At 45.5% G+C, this 22,207-nt stretch overlaps 1 long non-coding RNA gene across 1 annotated transcript; it reads right to left on the bottom strand.

Annotated features, from left to right (window-relative positions):
- Positions 1 to 313: 313 nt before the first annotated feature.
- Positions 314 to 21,759, bottom strand: LOC143434936 (uncharacterized). The gene is made up of 3 exons (XR_013104809.1): positions 21,688 to 21,759; positions 8,887 to 9,013; positions 314 to 6,507 (listed from the first exon to the last, which is right to left on the bottom strand). It is a non-coding gene; the product is annotated as an uncharacterized LOC143434936 (long non-coding RNA).
- Between the last annotated feature and the right edge of the window lie 448 nt (positions 21,760 to 22,207).

The raw sequence follows: 22,207 nt of genomic DNA, 5'->3' as shown, positions 1-22,207 counted from the left end.
CCACACTCACTTTCCAGTGCCACCATGCTCACACGCTCAGCCTTATGGTCTCCCCCACCTCCAAGAAAAATGACAAAAAATAAGTCCAATTTGTGTTGCCCATGGACTCACTGGAGTACTCCATGTACATGGTCAAACTCCCACTGGCCAGCCCCTTAAAAAAAAACTGAGTCCTTCTCCACCTGGACCCCTGCCAGAAGACATCAGCTGTGGAGAGCTATATTTCAGCATCCTTATCACAATTTTTAAAAAGATTTATTTATTTATTTATTTATTTAATGCATATGAGAACATGGTTTCTATCTTCAGACACAGCAGAAGAGGACATTGGATCCCATTGCAGATGGTTGTGAGCCACCATGTGGTTGCTGGAAATTGAACTCAGGACCTCTGGAAGAGCAGTCAGTGCTCTTAACCACTGAGCCATCTCTCCAGCCCCCTTCATCACAATTTTTAATAGTTCTCTTTGATGGCTTTCTTTCTAGGCTGTTGCTTTTTTCTGGAGGGGCATGGGGTAGGGGTAGGGGTAGACGTTGACACAGAAGCCTTCTGTGTCCCTCTTTCTCAACTGTGAGTCTGCAGTCATCAATGCCACTGCAAAAGTAACTTTCTTGCCCTTCACAGTCAGTGGGAACATGGATCATGGGCCTCCACATGGTTTCTGGCAACAACATGGACCATAAATCTCCAAATGGCCTCCAGTATCAGCATTCACCAAGGGTGACCACCTGTGAACAACATGGTCTGGTGACAGCACTGAACATGACCATGGACACAACCCTCTGCAGAAGCACAGGGATGGCACGAACCACGGATATCCACATGGCTTCAGATGGTGCACAGACCACAGACATTGTACGGTCTTAGGTAGTAACACAGGCCATGGACATGAACACAGCCCCCAGCTACATCAGGACCACTGGCCTAAGCTCAGCCCTCAGCAGCAGCATGGACTATGGACATCCACATGGTCTTTAGGCTTCATCATGGCCTGGGGCAGCAATATTGACCATAGATACCACCACGGCCTTTGGGGGAAGTACAGACCGTGGAGGTCTTTCAAGGAGGTCTAATCCAGGAAATGAACCATTCTTCATCTTTCTCCTCGTACATTCTGTCACGGATCAGAGCCAGAGCTGTGTGGCTGGGCAGCTTGTTGGGGGTCAGTTCTTGAAAGCTCCAGGCTGCTGCACACCAACCTGCTGACCCTCCTGGGCAAGGCCATGTTCCTCCATTTATTGCATCCTTCCCTCCACATCGGTCATCTCTCTAATTCTACCTCTCTCCACCAAATATGCACCGCTCCAGTCCTCCACCCTTCCCACCTCTTCATCTCTTCATCTCATATTTGTTCATCATAGTGGTATTATAGCATTGGAGGCTTCTATCTATCTATCTATCTATCTATCTATCTATCTATCTATCATCTATCTATCTATCTATCTATCTATCTATCTATCTATGCTCATTGGTCTGGTTCAAGGTTCCTGGTTTCAGACACACCATTAATACTGGACCATCAAGAAGACTCTCCTTGGATATCCTGCTGTTGCCTGGAGTCGTGGTGATTCTGTGACTCTTGTTCTGCAGGACTGGCTCCTTCATACACTTCAGCAGGTCAAAGACAGAGTGGATGTTGGGGTGGACCAACTCAAAGCTCTGGATCTGGGCCTGGATGGTAGCTGAGCTGGTCAGCCTGGGCCTTTTTCGAGCCTGTGGGGCCTGCCTGCCTTCTGGCTACCAGGCAGGGAAGTCAGTTGCTCCAGTTTCTTTTTTGTTTGTTTGTTGGTATTTGTTTTGTGACAAGGTCTTATTATATAATCCAGACAGGCTTTCAACTTGCCCTCCCCCTGCCTTTGCCTCCCAAGTGCTGGCATTTACAGGCATGAGCCGCCACAGCTGCCAGCTGCTCTATTTTCTTAGCCATTTTGCCCATCAACATATAGTCCTTCTTACTGGTGGACAGTTGAGTGACTTACTGATGACAGAGCTAGGGATGGAATCCGGGTGTGCACAGGTTGTGAGCGCCTTGAGGACGAGGACAGGCCACATACCTGCATCCAGAAATAGACATCCAGACTTGACAAGAACTGATACAGGACAGTGCCCTTGTCCTTTCTTAAAGGCAATATTTCAGAGGGACCTGGGCCACTTTTCATTCTTCCAGCGATCTGTGCTGCACTCATGGGTTTAGCAGGAGATGTACTAAGTAAATGAGTGGAGAGAGCATGATATGCAGACAGGGAAAGGACACTGTGTTCTGTAAATGTTTGACAGTATACTGAGCAATAAACTTACAGTCAATTGTGCACTTAATTTACAGAGTGACCAGAGCGCTGCTTGTCCATTACTCTCCATTAGTATTTACTGATGAGAGCAGGACATAGGTCGGCACTACAGAACGTGCTAAGCACACACTAGGTTGTAGGTTCAATCCCTAGTAGCAGAAAGAAAGAAACAAACCTCTTAGGAATATTCACCAGTGATAAATTTTCTACAGCCACACAATTGTTTACTCTCTATTCTTGAAATGAGACAGCCCAAAGGGGAGAAAGATGAAAAGAATCCAGTCCAGATACTTCTCCCTAGAGCAGCCAAATGGACTGTAGAGCATGCTGGTGTCTTCAGCAGAAGCAGAGCCTGCCGGAGCAAAGGGGGAGGGGAACCAGGGAGGAACAGGCTGCTTGGGTACTGTGGCCTCAGCAGACAGCTCCCTGGGACTTTCTCATCTATTTTTGACATCATTGTCTCATTTCCATTTGCATTCATAAGATACAAAACAAACACCAGGACGGGTGCTTCTTTGCAGGAAGACATTTACCCTGATGCAGTAGGACTGGTGGAGTGCATGCCCAGGTAATGGTTACAGGACTCGTGAACAAGCTCACACACAATGAAACAGGCTTTGCTTCAGTATCCAACCTGTTCAGCTTCACCCTCCATCAAAGAGTCAGAGACAGAGGTGAGAGGCAGACAAACTTGGATGTTGAAAGCCCCAAGCAGAGAAAGACTCTGGGCTGAGCAGTCCTTGAGGGCTTTGCCACAGTTACCTGTCCCTCTGTTGTATTCAAGCACACATCTAGCTTAGAGGTGAGCAGAAGACATTTTCTTTGCCACCCTCTTGGTAACTTCTGCCTTTTTACACTTCCCTTTTGTTGGGGTAGGGTGGTGTGTGTGTGTGCTCGCGCATGTGCATGTGCGTGTGTGTGTGTGTGTGTGTGTGTGTGTGTGTGCGTGTGTGTGTGTTTAAGGCCAGAGCTGGGCAGGTGGGTCAATGGTTAAGAACATTTGCTGTGAATTGTGAAGACCAGAGTTCAAACCCCAATACTCACTTAACAAGCTAGTAGTTGTATAGATACCAGTAAATCTAGTTCTGAGGGATCTGATACCATCTCTGGCCTCTGAGCATGCGTGCACACACTAATACTAATAATTATTATTATTTAAAATTAAATATATTTTTAAGGGCTGAAATCTCAGTAATTACAAACACTGGCTATTTGTGCAGAGGACCCAGGTTCGATTCCCAGCACTTCCATAGTGGCTCACAACTCTGTAACTCCAGTTCTGGAGGATGAGGCATTTCTTCTGGATCTTGTACTTGAGTGGTAGACATACATACACCCAAACACATATACACATAAACTAGAACAAATGCACATCTATTTAAACTAAATAACTAAACAATTAGAAAAGAAGACAGAGTTTTTGATCAGCCTGTACACTGGGAAACTGAAGGTCCCAGCCTGGATGTTACAGGTGCAATTCTGTGAATTCCTGAGAATCAGAGTGGGCTAATATATAGCGGGACGTTCTCAGACTCACCATGGATATAAATAATGACACAGAGGCTTTTTAATATTTTAAAGCTTAGATCTTTTAGCTAGGGCAACCTCTCAACCATCTATCTAGCTTAACCCAACTAATCCTGGCACTGTGTCCCACCACATGGCCAGCTCCAGCTCTCTGGTCAACCCTGGTCCATTTAATCTCCAGGTCCACTGGTAAATATCCTCTCTCTCTCTCTCTCTCTCTCTCTCTCTCTCTCTCTCTCTCTCTTTCTCTCTCTCTCACACACACACACACACACATCTGTGTGTACGTATGTGTCTCCCTCTGTGTGTGTGTCTCTGTCTCTCTTAGTCTGTGTGTGTATGTGTGTCTCCCTCTCTCTGTGTGTCTCTGTCTCTCTCAGTCTGTCTGTGTATGTGTGTCTCCCTCTCTGTGTGTGTCTCTGTCTCTCTGTCTCTCTCAGTCTGTCTGTGTATGTGTGTCTCCCTCTCTCTGTGTGTCTCTGTCTCTCTGTCTCTCTCAGTCTGTGTATGTATGTCTCCCTCTCTCTGTATGTCTCTGTCTCTCTGTCTCTCTCAGTCTGTCTGTGTATGTGTGTCTCCCTCTCTGTGTGTGTCTCTGTCTCTCTGCCTCTCTCAGTCTGTGTATGTGTGTCTCCCTCTCTGTGTGTGTCTCTGTCTCTCTGTCTCTCTCAGTCTGTCTGTGTATGTGTGTCTCCCTCTCTCTGTGTGTCTCTGTCTCTCTGCCTCTCTCAGTCTGTGTATGTGTGTCTCCCTCTCTCTGTGTGTCTCTGTCTCTCTCAGTCTGTCTGTGTATGTGTGTCTCTCTGTGTGTGTGTCTCTGTCTCTCTGTCTCTCTCAGTCTATCTGTGTATGTGTGTCTCCCTCTCTCTGTGTGCCTCTGTCTCTCTGTCTCTCTCAGTCTGTCTGTGTATGTGTGTCTCCCTCTCTCTGTGTGTCTCTGTCTCTCTCAGTCTGTCTGTGTATGTGTGTCTCCCTCTGTGTGTGTGTCTCTGTCTCTCTGTCTCTCTCAGTCTGTGTGTGTATGTGTATCTCCCTCTCTGTGTGTGTCTCTGTCTCTCTCAGTCTGTGTGTGTATGTGTGTCTCCCTCTCTGTGTGTGTCTCTGTCTCTCTGTCTCTCTCAGTCTGTGTGTGTATGTGTGTCTCCCTCTCTGTGTGTGTCTCTGTCTCTCTGTCTCTCTCAGTCTGTGTGTGTATGTGTGTCTCCCTCTCTGTGTGTGTCTCTGTCTCTCTGTCTCTCTCAGTCTGTCTGTGTATGTGTGTCTCCCTCTCTGTGTGTGTCTCTGTCTCTCTGTCTCTCTCAGTCTGTCTGTGTATGTGTGTCTCCCTCTCTCTGTGTGTCTCTGTCTCTCTCAGTCTGTGTGTGTATGTGTGTCTCCCTCTCTGTGTGTGTCTCTGTCTCTCTGTCTCTCTCAGTCTGTCTGTGTATGTGTGTCTCCCTCCCTCTCTCTGTCTCTGTGTCTCTCTCTCAGTCTGTCTGTATGTATGTGTGTCTCCATCTCTGTCTGGGTCTCAAGTTCTGTCCTCCACTTCCTGCCCAGCTACTGGCCATCAGATCTTTATTACAGCCAATCAGAGACAATTCTAGACTGTAGTGAGGAAGGATGAATATTTACAAAATGTGAAGCCGGTGATGGGCCATAAAAATAACAATACCAAGATCCTGCCAGCATTTATCTCTCTGCAGGTACAGAATTAACAATTGAACATACAGAGACACACCTTCACACAGTGTACCCCAACACTAACGGGCAAGGAAAGGGTATCTACTGAAAAGCACAGGCCTTCAAGGTTCATGGTGTTTTATAGGTCATTTTCGTGGCACCCTCCTCATGGGTGTTTGTAGCTTGCAGGCTTTTCTAGTGCATACTTTGTTAGTTACTTGCAGCTGTGGTGGAGGAATGTTTTGTTCTTTTGCCAACTAGCTTCCTTCATGTGTTAATTGTGAGGTACTTTTTTTCTGTCCCTACTCTCTGGGCACACGGGTGGGCACCTGTCCCATCTAGTCAGGGTTCCCTTGGCTGTGCACATGTGGGCAAACCGAATGGCTCTGCTGTCCAACAAGCTGCTGTCACCAGAACAAACTCACTGTAGGAAGCTAGACTCATCCATGTCCTTGGAACCTCACTACCCATGCTAGTGCTACACCTTGGATGGTCTACCGCCTAAGGGTGCTCACATCAGAAACTGAGTTTCCAGCAATGAGCCTTTCCGGACAAACACAGCCAGCAGTTGTCATTTTCCGGATGAGTACAAAGATTTGAGAAGGACTGGTCGGTCACTCACCGGTGAACTGTTGTTACTCAATGTTCTGCCTGGTCTGCTTGCTACTGTCTTCAATGCTCCCTGGGCAGCTCAACCATGTGTTCAGTGCTTTGGGACTTGATGCTGTGAGTCTCTAAACAAGGTCCAACCCCCAGGGCTGTCTGTCTCTATGAAGGTCTCCAATTTCCCAGTGACTTCATCTAGCAGCCTTAGTTTGTAGGAGAGGCACGGAAGTCAGTTTCCTCTTCCTGCTCCGCTCTGTATCACAAAAGGCTGCATTTCTAAGTTCCCCCAAAAGGAGTTCTATGTAGATTTGCCAGAACGAGGTTGAAGGAAAAGCAGAGAATGAGGATGTTTTCTCTGATGGTCTTTCTTTCACAGTGGATGCCAGTTTCTTTTCCGTTGCTGTGATAAAGCACCGTGACTAACCTGTAACAGGAAGCTGAGAGATCACATCTTCAGCCACAGACATAAAGCATAGAGAAAGAACTGGAAGCAAAATGAGGCTACAGACTCTTAAAGCCTGCCCCCAGTAACATACTTCCTCTAGCAAGCCTCCTAAAGATTCTATAGCCTACCCCCAAACAGTGCCCACTGGGGATCAAGTACTTGAGCCTCTGGGAAGACATTCTCATTCAAACCACCACATGGTGGCTCATTCTAGAATGGCCCAGCTCTTGAAGACCACTCTTACCTCCAAATCGAAATGGAGAAAATGACTCAGAACCAATCTTAACAGCATAAAAAGCAACAAATATCCTCTCTCTTTCTCTCTCTCTCTCTCTCTCTCTCTCATCTGTGTGTACGTATGTGTCTCCCTCTGTGTGTGTGTCATTGGGTTTACCCCTTTCTACTTTGTGATACCCCAATCATTGTGTGTGTGTGTGTCTGTCTGTACCTCTGTCTCAGTGTGTGTGTGTGTGTGTGTGTGAGTCTGTGTGTGTATAACCTCAGGCTTTTCCACCCATGCTCAAGTTCCCCAAAATAACGACTCTGAGACTCTTATCTGTGAATAAATACCTAGACCAATAGCTTTGGCTCATTTCACCAGCTCATAATTCAATTCTCCTGTTTAAACTAGCCTAAGTTATGCCACGTGGCTAGTTGCCTCTCTCTCAGTTTCATGTGACCATCTTCCTCAGAGTTTGGGACAAATCCACTCCCCACCCCACCCACACCCACACACACTTTTATCTCAGAAAACCTCTCTGTGTACTGGAAGTTCCGCCTCCCTATTTTCTGCTGAAGCTAATAGGCCAACAGCAGTTTATTGACAGGTGATACTTCCATACATTCAGCCCTGGACCGAAGCCTGTAGGATGGTGCTGTCCACATTCAGGGTGGATCTTTCCTCTTCAACATGTCTTCTGAATAAGCATCCTCAGAGACATGCTCAGAGGTGTGTCTCCTAAGTGATTACAAATGTTGTCACAATGAACCATCACAGTAAGTTCACAGAGCAGGTGTACAAAGAAAAAAATTATGTTTTTAATTTTCAGTGCACTATGAATATATGCTCTGCAAGAGAAATCAAGAAAGCAGGACCCCTGTACTCTCCAAGTAGGAAACTGTGCAGAGATTCACAGTCCCTTTCTAGGGCGCTCTTTCTCTTCCAAGATGGTTCTTTGGTTCAACAAGTTATTGGGTTTTGTGAGAGACAGTAGGTTCACTCCAATATGGTGAACCCTACAGGTGCTCACTAATTTGAAGCTAAATATGTCCTCCAGCAGCCCTTCAGATTGTGCCCACTGACGTATGACTGTTATTCTGGTCTCTAATGCCTATGCCATGATCCCTAACTCAGTGTGTCTTTACTCAACCCAGGCCTTTGCCGGTTCACAGTTTCTCTGAGGCTTCTCACTGGGACACAGGGAAACAACAGAGTCCCCAAACGTTCAGAGAGCCAAGGTGGTTCATTAGATTGTCTTTTGTAGCTACCTTTGATGCCATATTTTGCCACCTCTCCTATGTCACATTGAAATGAATCTAAGTCATTGAACCTTTTTCAGAACAGACAAATTATAGAACCAGCCTGGATGTGTATCAATGGATAGAGAAAATGTGGCACGTGCGCGTACTCACACACACACACACACACACAGAGAGAGAGAGAGAGAGAGAGAGAGAGAGAGAGAGAGAGAGAAACAGACAGAAACAGTCACACAGTAACACACACGCAGAGAAAGAAAGAGACAGACAGAGACAGGCAGACAGAGTGAGACAGATAGACAAAACACGCACACACATATGCACTCACACACACACAGAGATAGAAACAGACACAGAGAACGAGACAGACAGACAGATACAGAGAGAGAGGCAGAGAAAGAGACAGACAGACAGGCACGCGCGAGTGCGAGAGCACACACGAGCGCGCACACACACACACACACACACACACCAGGGAGGGGAGTTAGTCAGGAATGTAGGGATGAATGAAATCATGTTACCCTAAGGGGAGCAATAGAACTAGAGCTTGTTATGTTAAGAAAAATCAGCCAGCTTTAGAAAGACAAAAATCAGATGTGCAGAATTATGGGGTGTGAAGGTGAAAGTTATGGAGTGAATACGTGTGAAGCAGCACGTGTGTGTGTGTGAGTATATCATAACAAGACTCATGCTTTCACACACTGACTTTAGAAAAGAAAGTGCATTTTAAAACTAGGCCACATCAGAGAGTAGAATCAGTCACCCTCTGGGCCAGCAGCCTCCCTTAGATCCTGTGTAAGATCATAAGCCTTTCGCCTCCATCACACGCATTGCCTGTTTTCACTGGAATACAGCATCAGGGAGACGGGAAGCACCTACCTTCTTGCACTACCTCCAGACCCCTTCTTGTCTGTCTCTTGTGGGGAAAGCAGATACTTCATGCTCACTCCTGTGTGGCTATGGTTTCCACTAAGCCACCTCCCCTGCAGTTTGTTTCTCAGCTTTTCTGGTTGCAGAAGAGAAAACAATAAAGAAACAGAAATAAAGAAACAGAATAAGCATTGCTTCAGAGGATTACACTGGTGTGCAGTGAGCTGAGGTAGACCTGGAAAGAAGAAAGTTACTGGAGAGAACTGTGGGTCTCATGTGGTCCTGTGGGCAGACGGTGAAGCAGAAGCTGCAGGACAAGACCCCTGCAGGAAGCAACAGGAAAACTTTCCTCTCAAATATTGATTTTCACGGAAGAAACAAATTTCTCAGTTCAAGGCCAGCCTGGTCTATAGAGAGAGTTCCAGGACAGCCAGAGATACACAGAGAAATCCTGTCTTGAAAAACCAAAAAGAAAAAAGAGAAAGAAGAGAAGAGAAGAGAAGAGAAGAGAAGAGAAGAGAAGAGAAGAGAAGAAGAAAGAAGAAAGAAGAAAAAAGAAAAAAGTTGTTCAGCTTGGAGACTGGCTAGGCACAGGATCATGAGGTACAGATAGGGCTTCCAGAGACAATCTCCCCCTTGTGGGAGAGTACAATGTGTGGGTAGGTCTTTTAGAAAGAATAATGTTTTCTGGATCAGGCAAACACTCTTTGAGCTGCCCACTGTGATGGGAACTAAATAGTTAATGAAATAAGAAATGACCTTGTCAAATGGGGAAAGTATCTACTGAAATGTTTTAGCCAATGGTGTAAACACATAGCTTTCCAAGTGTTTCTACATAGAAAGCTATTAAATAAACTGTTTACTCTTTTGCGGTCTATCTATGTGGCCTGGCTCTCCTGCAGGAGAGTCTGAAGGTGGCAAAAAGCCCTCATAGCAACAAAGTTGCAAGCAAATAGATAAACTGGACTTAATGAAAGTGAAAAGCTTTTGTGCATCAAAGGACAGTATCAAAAAAGTGAGAAGATAACCTAGAGAATGAGAAATAATACATAGTAAATTATGGAAAAATTATAGATTTCAAACCCTGAGGTTTGGGATTCAGACTATATAAAGAGCTCAATAGAAGAAAAAAATAACAAAAATAATAAAAATAGGCCAATTAAAAGTGGGCGAAGGAAATGGGGTGGTGGCTCACTGGTTAGAGTCCTTGCTATACAAATGTTGAGGACATGAGTCCAGATGCCCCAGAATCAATAAAGAAAGCCATAAATGCAGTGTACATATCTAATTTCAGCTCTGACAGACAGGGGTGGGGAAGCAGAGACAGACGCATACACAGGTATGCAGACCCACTCCCATGTGTAGACATATGTATAACATACATGCATACATGCGCAGGCACACCTGCACATGTGCGTGCGTGTGCGTGTGTACACACACACACACACACACACACACACACACACACACACGCACACGCACAGAGGAAGAGAGGATGTGGAGAGAGAACAAAGGAATTGATAAACATTTATTCGAAGATACAGGGTTGGCCACAGGCACATGAAAGAGGCTTCACACATGAAATTAGTCACCTGAAAAGGCAAATCAGTCCACCGTGCACATCTCATACTTTTAGAATAAGAATGTATTTAGCTAGGCATGGTGTTGCATGCCTTTAATCCCATCACTTAAAGACAGACAGGCAAATCTCTGAGTTTGAAGCTAGCCTGGTCTACAGAGCGAGTTCTAGGATAGCCAGGGCTCCACAGAGAAACCCTGTGTGGTGGTTTAAATAGGTTTGGTCTCCATAGACTCATGTGTTTAAATGCTTGATCCACAGAGAATAGCACTATTAGGAGGTGTGTACTTGTTGGAGGAAGTGTGTCACTATGGAGGCGGGCTTTGAGGTGTCCTAGAGCTCAAGCTCCGCCCAGTTTAGAGGAGACTCTTCTCCTGGCTGCCTTTGGCTCAAGATGTAGAGCTCTTGGCTCCTCCAAGACCATGTCTGCCTGCACTCCGCCATGCTTCCTGCCGTCATGGTAATGGACTAAACCTCTGAAACTGCAAGCCAGCCCCAATTAAGTGTTTGTCCTTATAAAAGTTGCCTTGGTCATGGTGTCTCTTCACAGCAATGAAACCCTAACTAAGATGCTCTGTTAAAAAAAAAAAAAAAAAAAGAATAAGGATTTTGAGACAAGGTCTCACTTTGTAGTTCTGGTTGTCCTAGAACTCACTCTGAAGACTAAGCTAGACACAAATTCATAGAGATCTACCTGCCTCGGCTTCCCAACACTGAGATTAAAGACATGCACTGGCACACCCAATTAGAATAAGGATTTTATAATGTAAGAAATAAGTATTGATGTAGGTGTGACCGAGACTGGACCGACCCGTACGGGTTGTCGTAGGAATGTAAAATGGTGTGTCTGCCTTGAAAAGTGTGGGGTTTCTTCAAAAAAGTTAAACACACCATGGCCATCTGAACCAGCACTCCACCCCCAGGACACAGAGAACTGAAGAGAGGGACTCATACATACCACCAGGATTTTCCGTGTCACTGGATGGGTGACAGACCTTGAGGAGCTATGCCATGCAAGACAAGCCAGATATAAAGGAGAAATGTCATACAGTCCACTTACGTGGTATGTCTAGCACAGGGGACTCATCAAAGTAGATTAGAGGTCACCAGGGACAGGACTGAAGAAATGACGGGGTTTTTTGTTGTTGTTGTTTTGTTTTTTAAGAAAATTGGAGCCGGGCATTGGTGGCACACGCCTTTAATCCCAGCCCTTGGGAGGCAGAGGCAGGCCGATTTCTGAGTTCTAGGCCAGCCTGGTCTACAGAGTGAGTTCCAGGACAGCCAGGACTACACAAAGAAACCCTGTCTTGAAAAACCAAAAAGGGAAAAAAAAGAAAAAGAAGAAAATTGGAGTTTCTGTACATGATAATGGAAAAATTTTGGAAATACACAATGCTGATGACAGTTGTGCAGTATTACGAACGTAACTAATGCCACTAACTTGTGCACTTGAAAGTTATATATCATATTGTTTCTATATATTTGACCAAAAATGCTTGAAGAAAGAGCCCTGGGGAGTTTGGGTGTACTGCAGCACAGGGCAGCAGTAGACGGCCACTTGTAGGTGGCAGGTATGCTACAGTGACCCTGTATTTGGTTCTGTTTGTGCCAGATTAGAGGCAAGCAAGCTTGCAAAGAAGGAAGGACATGCTTGCCTGCACACTTCTCAACCTGTAATTATTGTGAAGTGGAATGAGAAGCTAAGAGGAGATCATCATGTGGTGTGGCAAGTTTCCCTTTAAGTCTTGTTAATGAGCTGGGTGTGGCTGCATAAGAATGTGATCCCAGCTCCTCAAAAGCTGAAGTCAAATGGTGATGAGTTCAAGACTAGCCTGGGCAACTTAGGAAAACCATGTTTCAAGGTAAAAATTAAAATAAAAAGAGGTAGCCGGGCAGTGGTGACACACGCCTTTAATCCCAGCACTTGGGAGGCAGAGGCAGGCGGATTTCTGAGTTCGAGGCCAGCCTGGTCTACAGAGTGAGTTCCAGGACAGCCAGGGCTACACAGAGAAACCCTGTCTCGAAAAACAAACAAACAAACAAACAAACAAACAAACAAACAAACAAAGAGGTGAGATCCAGGTGTGGTAGCACATAAACTATAATCATCAGGGAGCCAGGACAGGAGAGTCTGGAATTCAAGGTCATTCTCAGGAGAGTCTGGAATTCAAGGTCATTCTCAGCCTCAGTTTGAGACCAGCCTGGACCATTCGAGACTTTATCTCAAACAAAACAAAACAAACATATAAAAATAACAATAAAAAAGGAAGAAAGGGGGCAGGAGAGACGGTTCAGTGGTTAAGAGCACTGACTGTTCTTCTAGAGGTCCTGAGTTCAATTCCCAGCAGTCACATGGTGGCTCACAACCATCTGTAATGGGATCTGATGCCCTTTCTGGTGTGTCTGAAGAGAGTGACAGTGTACTCACATATAAATATATATAATATAAAAATATTTTTAAAAAATTGCCATGGTCATGGTGTCTAAAAAAAAGGAAGAAAGAAAACAGAGACAGAAGTAAAGGAGTGAAGCCTTGCATGGTATACATGGCTTTCTCTCCTCTCTCTCTCTCTCTCTCTTTCTCTCTCTCTCTCTCACACACACACACACACACACACACACACACACACACGTTTTCACGCTGGTCATTTGTCTCTGGTTTCAAATGATAGCAGTATGAGTGTTACTTCATCAGCCTTTCTGTGTGTTCCTTAGATAAGGATGAAGGGTTTCTGATGGTTGAGTCCTGGCAGGAAAGAGAGTTCACATTCTCTCTGGAGTTAATGAACTCAGAGGTCCATTTCAGTTGAATGTCTAACGTAACATCATTATTATGAGCCAGCAACATGATTACACTTGACTCACCAATTCCAGTTCTACTCTAGATCAGCCCTACAAATAGTAACCACAAAGTGGGAAAGACCATCAGTTAATGGACAGGATAGAATGTGGTGTGGATATACAACAAAATATGATTTATCTTAACAGAGGATGAGGTCCTGATACATGGTACAACAGTTAAGAACGTTGAAAATATTGTGTGATGGGAAAAAAAAAAACCCTAAAGACATGGGCAGATAGCAGATTGGTGGTTGCCTGGGGCTTGGGGAGGGAGGAGAGAAGGAATGGGACTACTGATGTGCATTAGTGTCTTCCAGTTGTTACGAACAAGATTGTGAGGGCCAGACAGAACTCTGTGAGCATATCAAAAGCCAGTTGGTTGAACACTGTACAAGGCTATGCAAATTATATCAGTGAAGCTATTACCACTAAAGAAACAAGATCAAAAAAAAAGTTAGCAGATATGGTAGTTTGAATGTGCTTGGCCCAGTTTGAGTGTGTGTGGCACCATTAGGAGGTGTGGCCTCGGAGTGGGAGTGGCCTTGTTGGAGTGGGTGTGGCCTTGGAGGAAGTGTGTCACTTTGGGGGTGGGCAATGAGACCCTCCTTCTACACACGTGAAAACCAGTCTTCTAGTGGCCTTCTAGATGAAGATATAGAACTCTCAGCTCTTTCCTGCAGCACCATGCCTGCCTGGGTACTGCCATACTCCTCTGCCTTGATGATAATGGACTGAACCTGAGTATGTAAGCCAGCCCCAATGTTATCCTTATGAGAGTTGCCTTTGCCATGGTGTCTGTTCACAGCAGTAAAACCCTCACTAAGACAGCAGACTAGGTCTTTGGAGCCCAGTGAGGTGACTCAGTGTGTAAAGTACTTACTGTACAAATCTGACAGCCTGAGTCCCAACCCCAGAACCCATATGAAGGCAGAAAGAGAGCAATGACCTTCACACACGCACTGTGGTCTGTGTGCCCACACACAGCACACACATTAAAAATAAACAAACAGGGTCGGGCGGTGGTGGTGCACACCTTTAATCCCAGCACTTGGGAGGCAGAGGCAGGCGGATTTCTGAGTTCAAGGCCAGCCTGGTCTACAGAGTGAGTTCCAGGACAGCCAAGGATATACAGAGAAACCCTGTCTTGAAAAACCAAAAATAAATAAATAAATAAATAAATAAACAAATAAATAAGTGGGTTTTTTTGTTTGTTTGTTTTTCAAGACAGGGTTTCTCTGTGTCACCCTGGCTGTCCTGGAACTCACTCTGTAGACCAGACTGGCCTTGAACTCAGAAATCCACGTGCCTCTGCCTCCCAAGTGCTGAGATTAAAGGCGTGCACCACCACTGCCGGGCAATAAGTGTTTTTATAAAGTTTCTGAGGCTGGCTGGGTATAAAGGTTATGGGAAACTGAAGGCTGAGAGTATTTTTGGCTGTGTTCTGGTGCATGTATATCTTATAGTCTAGAGTAGTCTAGACTTAAACATTTTCTATTACATTTTGGGTTGGTTTGGTTTGGTGTTTTGTATGTATTCATGTGTCAGTTCTCTTCTTCAACTGTGTGGGTCCCAGGAATGTATCTCAGGTTGTTGGGTGCAGTGGCAGGTCTCCTGTTCTGCCTCACCCACTGAGTCATCTCCTTGTCCTAAAGTAGTTTTTAAAATTTTTAAAAAGTGATTTTTGGACTAGCATTCCTAAGATTAAAAAAAAACAACCAAAAAAAAAAAAAACAAAAAAACATGTGCATCAAATTCAATGAGCAAGACACAAAACTCTAAATTACAAAAACCTGCGTGTATTTTACAACCAAAAGACAACTGGCTTCCATGATTTATTTAAGGAGATGCCAAGAGAAAATTGCAGTGCTTGAGCTATGTTAATGTAATCTTGTTAAACAGCTGTACTGGGGCCTGAGTCACACATTACACATGTCACCCCTTCAGGGAATATAGTTCCAGAGTTTTTAGCATATTCTGAAAGTTCTGATACCATCATCACAGCCAACTCAAAACCTTTTTATTTATCCTTATAAGAAATTCTAGGTGCTTTAGCGTGACCCCTCAGTCCCCAGTACAACTCCCCTCCCCCAGCCTAGGCCACCGCTAATTCCTGTTGCAGATCTGCTGACTAGGGGCTTTTCACATAACAGAGTCATGAATGTGGTATTTTGTGACCAGCTTCTTCCCTCAGCAGAGTGTCTCCAGAGTTTATCTGCGCCCCCAAGTGTGACAGCACTGTGTTCTTTTCGGTTGATGAATAATATCCCATTGCATGGGTGGACCACATTTTATCTCTACATCAGCTGATGGGTTTACCACTTTCTGGCTATTATGAACAATGTTTCCACCAGCATCCACAAGCATGTGCACATGTGTCCTCAGTCCTCTTGGTACGTACTTAGCGGGTGAATTGCTAGGTCATGTAGCAGCTGACTACCAGGAACTACCAGAATGGCTTCCAGAGTAGCTGTACCACCGCCTACTCTCCACAGCAGTGAAGGAGGCTTCCAATTGCTCTGATCCCTGGCCAGCAATGATTGTCTTCTTAACTGTAACCATCCCTGTGTGTTTTGTGTTGACTAGCATGGTAGTCATGATTGACAGTTTTCTAATAACTGATGATGCCGAACATCTCACGTTCTGTCTCCTTTCTAACTCTCTTGCCGGTGTAGCCTGGGCCCTCACCATTTCTCCTCTGCCTGGTGTGTAGCCTCTAAAGACATCTCTCCATCTTGTTTCTGTTCCCTGGAATACCGTCTTAGGCGGTCATTTTTGGCCTCAAATGGCTCCCTATTGCCCACAGGACAGAGTGTCTACTTCTGACATGAGGTATGAGATCCTCAACCCCGTGCCTTTGCCTATCCATCTCCTTCTGCCTAAAGTCCCTGTAGTGGCTATTCCTGGTTGTCAGCTTGTCTCTATCTGGAATGAACTACAAACCAGAATTGGAAGGCTCACCTGTGATCCTGATCTTGAGGCTGGGATATACAAGTTTCTGACCTGGATCTTGGCATGGATATCTTGAGGCATAGTGCCTATGAATAATCCCAGGAGATCAAGGCAAGGAGATTTTTTTGAGTTCAAGGTCATCTGGGACAAAGCAAGTTCCAGATCCAGGCACATCTTTAATCTGGGCCACACCTTCTGCTGGAGACCTACATAAGGACACTGGAAGAAGGAAGACTCTTCCTCGCCTGCTTGCCTTGTGGGACTGAGCAACTGCTAGATCCTTGGACTTCCAGTCACAGCTGCTGCTGACCATTGTTGGGGAGTTGGACTACAGACTGTAAGTCATCAACAAATTCCCTTACTATCTAGAGACTACCCATAAGTTCTGTGACTCTAGAGAATCCTGATTAATACAGTCCCTTTCTTTAGATGTCTACCTGGTTGACATTTACCCTTTAAGTTCTAGTGCAATAAGAATCTTCTAGCTGGGTGTGGTAGCACACACCTGTAATCTTAGCGGGTTGAGGCTGAAGCAAGACCATATCAAGTTTGAGGCCAGCCTGGACCACAGAGCTAGACACAGTCTCAGATAACTAAAATGAAATAAATATTCTGAGGAAGCCTGCTTGATGTCACCCCCAGGCATGGCCTGAGTGTTGCATGACTCCAGGGGAGGCCATTTCCATGGCGCTATGTCAGTGTCATCTAAGGACAACTCGAGTGGTTTACACATTGTGTGTGACTGCTTGTGCTATGAGAGCCAGTCTGAGTGATTACAATAGAGCCAGGCCTGGCCCATATTCACAGATTTCTTCCTACCTAGCTGTTGGCAGAAATTTTGCTGAACTCTGTGTTGGTTAGCCTGTTGTTCCCGACATGAACAATTTAAAAGGAGGAAGGGTTTGTTTTGGTTGGTGGTTTTGGAGTGTTTAATCCATGGTCATTGGGTTCTATTGTTTCTGGGCCTGTGACGAGGGATGGTATCATGGCAGAAGGGAGAAACAGAACAGAACTGCATACCACACACACACAGGAAGCAGCGAAGATGAGAAAGGGGCCTAGGATAATAAAAATTAGCCCTCTAAAACAAGCTTCTTCCTCAAACTGGGCACACCTCTGGAAGTCGTCACCACCTCCCGACAAGGCTATCAAATCAACCCAAAGATTAAGACCGTATCTTTATAGTCTAATCACCCCTTAACAGTTGGCCTTACCAGGACAAAAGAATCTCCTTTCCTTGCAGATACTTTGAAAAGGGAGTTTTGTTTATTTTTATTGTGGGTATGTATGGTCTAATCATGACAGAGGTGCTGGCTTTTCGAAGTGATTTCCTTTTTACACTTATTTTGTGTATGTGAATGTGTGCACACATACATGTACCTCAGTGCACAGGAAGAGGTCAGAGGTCAACTTTCAGGAGTCAATTCTCTCCTTCTGCTGTGTGGGTTCCAGAGATCTAACACTGGTCACCAAGCTTGGTAACAAGTGTTTTAACTGCTGAACTGTCTTGCTGGCCTGAGATGGTTTTTATTTGCTGTTTTAACATGGATTTTATTATGGAGCCTGACCTGGCTTGTAACTCATTATGGAGCCTAGACTGGTTGGATTTTCTATTCCCTTGCCTTACTGAACTAAGTGCTAGGATTATGGGCATGCGCCACCACATTTGATAGTGTTACTGGGCAGCCGGGGTTAGCCTGGAACTCATAGTAGCTCTCCTGCCTAACCCCTCCTGTGCTAGGATTATGGGTGAGCCGCCATATCCTGCTAGTTTTGAGAAATCGAAAAAGACAGAGTAGCTGCAGTCTCCTTTCCCAGCTCTGGCTGTGCCTTTAGCCTTGGAGGTAGGCCTTGGCTAGTGTCCCAGCACACTGCAGGCTTGGCTGGTTGCCTGGGGCGAGCTCCTTTCTCCAGAAGCTGGGGCTTCTATACCTTCTTGGAACTTCAGGCCATCTTAATTTTCTCCTAAGTGATTCATAAGGGAGGAGAACTCGCCAGCTAAGTAGCTTGCTGGTGATCTAGAGCTTCCTGGGGAAGGACACACAACTCCAGGATCCTAGATGTGCTTAGCAGTGCCACCTGGTTAAGAAGCCTGTCAGAGGGAGAGGCACTGGCTTTCTGCTTTGATGATTTTCTATGGGAAGTTATTGTTATGTTATATCTCTGTATTTGAATTTTTACTACGTACAAATATCAGCTGTCCAAACAAAAGAATGTAAAGTTACAAACAGTCTGAAAATCTATGCGGAATCAGTTCACTAGGGTTGACACTGTGTAAGTCTTGCAGAAGCCCTGGGCCTTAAGTCACAGGCTGGAGAAGAGGAGGGATGGGACTCCCCAGTGATTCAAGAGCACAGCCAGGTTAAGCCAGTGCCGTGGGCAAGTGGGAACCACAGAAGGTACTAAGTCGGAGAACACGACTGGGTCTACCTTCTTTTGAAGTTACTCTCAGAGCTTCCCTTCAGCATGTATAGGAGTTCTACAAACTTCTTACAAGCATTTCAAACTTTATTGTTGGTTTGTTTTCCAACTCCGTCCTGAGCACACATGTCTAGGTTTTACCATGTCTCTTTCACTGAGTTGTTATGGTGAAGGGCCACGAAGCGGGTGGCTTGTAAACAACAAACCTATTTCTCACAGTTCTTGAACGCTAGAAGGCCACGATCAGGGTGCCAGCAGGGCTGGGTTCTGGTGAGGGCCCTCTTCTGGGTAGCGGATAACTGACAAGTTACCATTGTATCCTCACTTGTGAAGAAGAGGGTTAGTGAGGGCTTGAATCAATCTTTGCGAGTGTTCCACCCTCAGGACCTAGTCACCTCCCAAAGACTGCATCTCTTAAATGTCTCATTAAGAAGCAGATTTTCAACCTATACATTTGGAGGAGGCTAATTCAGTTCATTACACATGTCAATGAGGACCATGGCCTTCAGCTGGTGCTCAAATAAAACATTGTGTTGTATATGTGTATGTGAGAAGGGGTGTCCATGAATATATGTGTATCTACATGTAAGGAGTGCATATATGTGGATGTGTGGGGATGCATGCATATAAGCATGTGTGGGAATTACATGTGCAGGTATGACATAATTTCATATAGAAGTCAGTACAAGCTAAGGTACACTCTGTTTTGCTTGAGATTAGGCTTGGATGGCCTGGAATTCCACCAAGTAGGTTTGGCTAGTTGGCCAGTGAGCTCCAGAATATCCTCTTCCCCTCTCTCTGCCTCTCATCAGCACTTAGCTTGCTTGCTTCCTTCCTTCCTTCCTTCCTTCCTTCCTTCCTTCCTTCCTTCCTTCCTTCCTTCCTTAGACAGGGTTTCTTTGTGTACCCCTGGCTATCCTGAAATTTGCTCAATGGACCAGGCTGGCATCGAACTCAAGAGATCTGCCTGCCCCTACCTCCCGAGTGCTGGGATTAAAGGCATGTACCACCTGCCCAGCTGCTCCTCTTTATGAGACTTCTGGGGATCCAAACACAGAGCCCCATACTTGTGGGCTCATGTTTTACTATCTGAGCCATCCTCCCGCCCCAGGGTCTTTTGATCTGTTCTGAGTTCTTACCTCTCTATCCAGTTCATAGTTTGTTCCACAGCTTTCCCCTTCTTCTACACCCAGATCATGAGCAAAGCAAAGACTGGCTCATGCATGAGTCACTGCAACAGCCTGTCTCTGGCTCCCTGAAGCCTCTTTGGCCTCTCTCCAGCCCTCTAGAACTTGGTGACTAGAATGGTCTTGTCCTGACACAAACCTAGCTACTTGTTTGTTTAGACTCTTTCTGGCTCCCCAACAGCTATGAGATAAAATAGAAGCTCTGTGGCATGACTTAGAGGATTGTCCTGATCTTGTCCCCATCTGGTGTCATCTCACACACCTCCTCTTGGACTCTGACACTTCTGCTCATCTATCTCGCCTGTGCTTGGTTCTGCCTGGACGTCTTCATCAGAAAGAACCAGTTTCTTTTCCATCTCCTTGCCTACTTCCCAAATGGCACCCACCAACCTTGTCTACAACTCCTAGCAGGAAGGTAGTAAGATCTTCAACATCTTCATCTTCACCAACCCTCTTCTACGTACTGTCAAGCTTCTCAGACTAGGTGAATCCTAGTTTAATTTTTTTTCTTCTGTTCTGGCAATTGAGCCCAAGGCCTTGCAAATGCTAGGGAGGTGCTCTACCACTGAGCTACATCCTCAGCTATCTATCTATCTATCTATCTATCTATCTATCTATCTATCTATCATCTATCATCTATCTATCTGGAGACAGGGGCTCCTGTAACCCCCCTGGTAGAAAATGACCTCGCACTTCTGGCCTTCCTGCTTCCATCTCTTGAGTGATGAAAATAGGCCTGTGCTATCAGTTTTATGTGGTGCAGAGACTTGACCTAGGGTTCCATACACGCAAGCACTTCACCAACTAACCTACACCCTCAGCTCCACACTACCCTTTTTTTAGTTTGAGTCAGGATCAACTAAGTTGCCTAGGCAGGCTTTGAATTCACTGTTCTGCTCCTCCTGCTCCAGTCTGCTAAGGATTTGAGAGCACACTACTACACTGACGACACCTGGCTAGCAATTACGCTCAAAACCAAATAGGAGCATAGCATTTGACAAGGCTTCAAAGGATGTGAGAAATGATTCCAGCCAGTGTGGGTGTTGAGAGGAAGTCCTGGAACAAGTTCAGAAGGCTGCCCAATCTACCTGCTGTCTCTCGGGAATACAACCACGACAACTACTACCTCAGGGCCACCACTGGGTAGAGGGAGAGGTGTTAAGTGTTACCCCTTCTCGAGATGCCCACTTGTCTGATCCAGGATTTTTGTGATTAGCAATGCACAATGGGGCTTGGAAATGAGGAATGATGTTTAACTGGCTCTCAGAACACCCCATCCACTCTTTCTCAGACAACCAGACACCTTCATTAGTCAACAATACATTTCTTTATCTGTTTGTTGCCTAATCCCACTTTAGCAAAATTGTCAAGGATTATAAGCAATGCTTCATTCTAAGGAACCCACATTCCAAGCCCCCCAGACAGAGATAGTGAGTATAGGCTACCTTAGTGTACTATTTAGGGATGGATAATTTTCTGAGCCGGGCCAAATTGCCTTGGTTGCTAAGTAACAATTGGTTTTTAGTGGAAAAAAAAATTGGCTGAGGTAAGGATTGTGCAATGATATCCTTACCCTGGCTACCTCAAAGTATTTCCATTAGCAGAGGCTGCCTCAGAGTTGGCAGAGGAGGTTGGTCACGTGTGTGGACAAAACCTCTGTAATTAGCAAGTAAGAGGTATGGAGAAATGTCAGTGGATTCTTACATGAATGCCAAGGCAGGGGCAGGACTACAATCAGGAAGGCTCCTGGTTCACACTATGAGTTCAAGGGCAAAGCCCCCTTCCTAGGTGTTACCCACCCTTGAATTCTGAAAGACCCCAAGGTCACCTCACCTGTGCCTGAGGAAGATCTGAGGCAGGAATGCTGAAGGCAGAGGACACAAGCACCTGGCTGCCCTGCCCTGGACTCACGATTGCTTAAGAGTGTGCACCATGACCCTTGGCCTACTTCTGATGAGTTGGTGCTTGTTGGGTACTTAAGAGGTGGAGTCACGGAGCTGATTGTCAAAGGTGATAGACAAACAAGCCTCCTTGCAGCAAGTGTGGACTCAGGACGAGTGTCACCTTTGGTAGAATGGAATGAGAAGTCTGCTTATTGTATGCCAGTACAAAGGTTTTGCCTGGCAAGGTTCTCAAAAGTTTCACCTAGCAAACAGACTTGTCCATTTGTTTTTATTCAAAGAAGGAAGAGGGTCAGAGAGGTGGCTCAGTGGTTAAGGATACTTGCTGCTCTTTCAGAGGACCCAGGTTCCTTTTCTAGCATCCACATGACATCTGATAACTGTAACTCCAATTCTGGAGCTCCAACACTCTTTCCTGGCCTCTAAAGTCACTGGGCACATACATAAAGGCA

This window comes from Arvicanthis niloticus, chromosome 18 (genome assembly GCF_011762505.2).
Source record: "Arvicanthis niloticus isolate mArvNil1 chromosome 18, mArvNil1.pat.X, whole genome shotgun sequence".
Taxonomy (NCBI): domain Eukaryota; kingdom Metazoa; phylum Chordata; class Mammalia; order Rodentia; family Muridae; genus Arvicanthis; species Arvicanthis niloticus.
The sequence above is the reverse complement of the archived record's forward strand: the minus strand, read 5'-3'. Positions and strand labels throughout refer to the sequence as shown.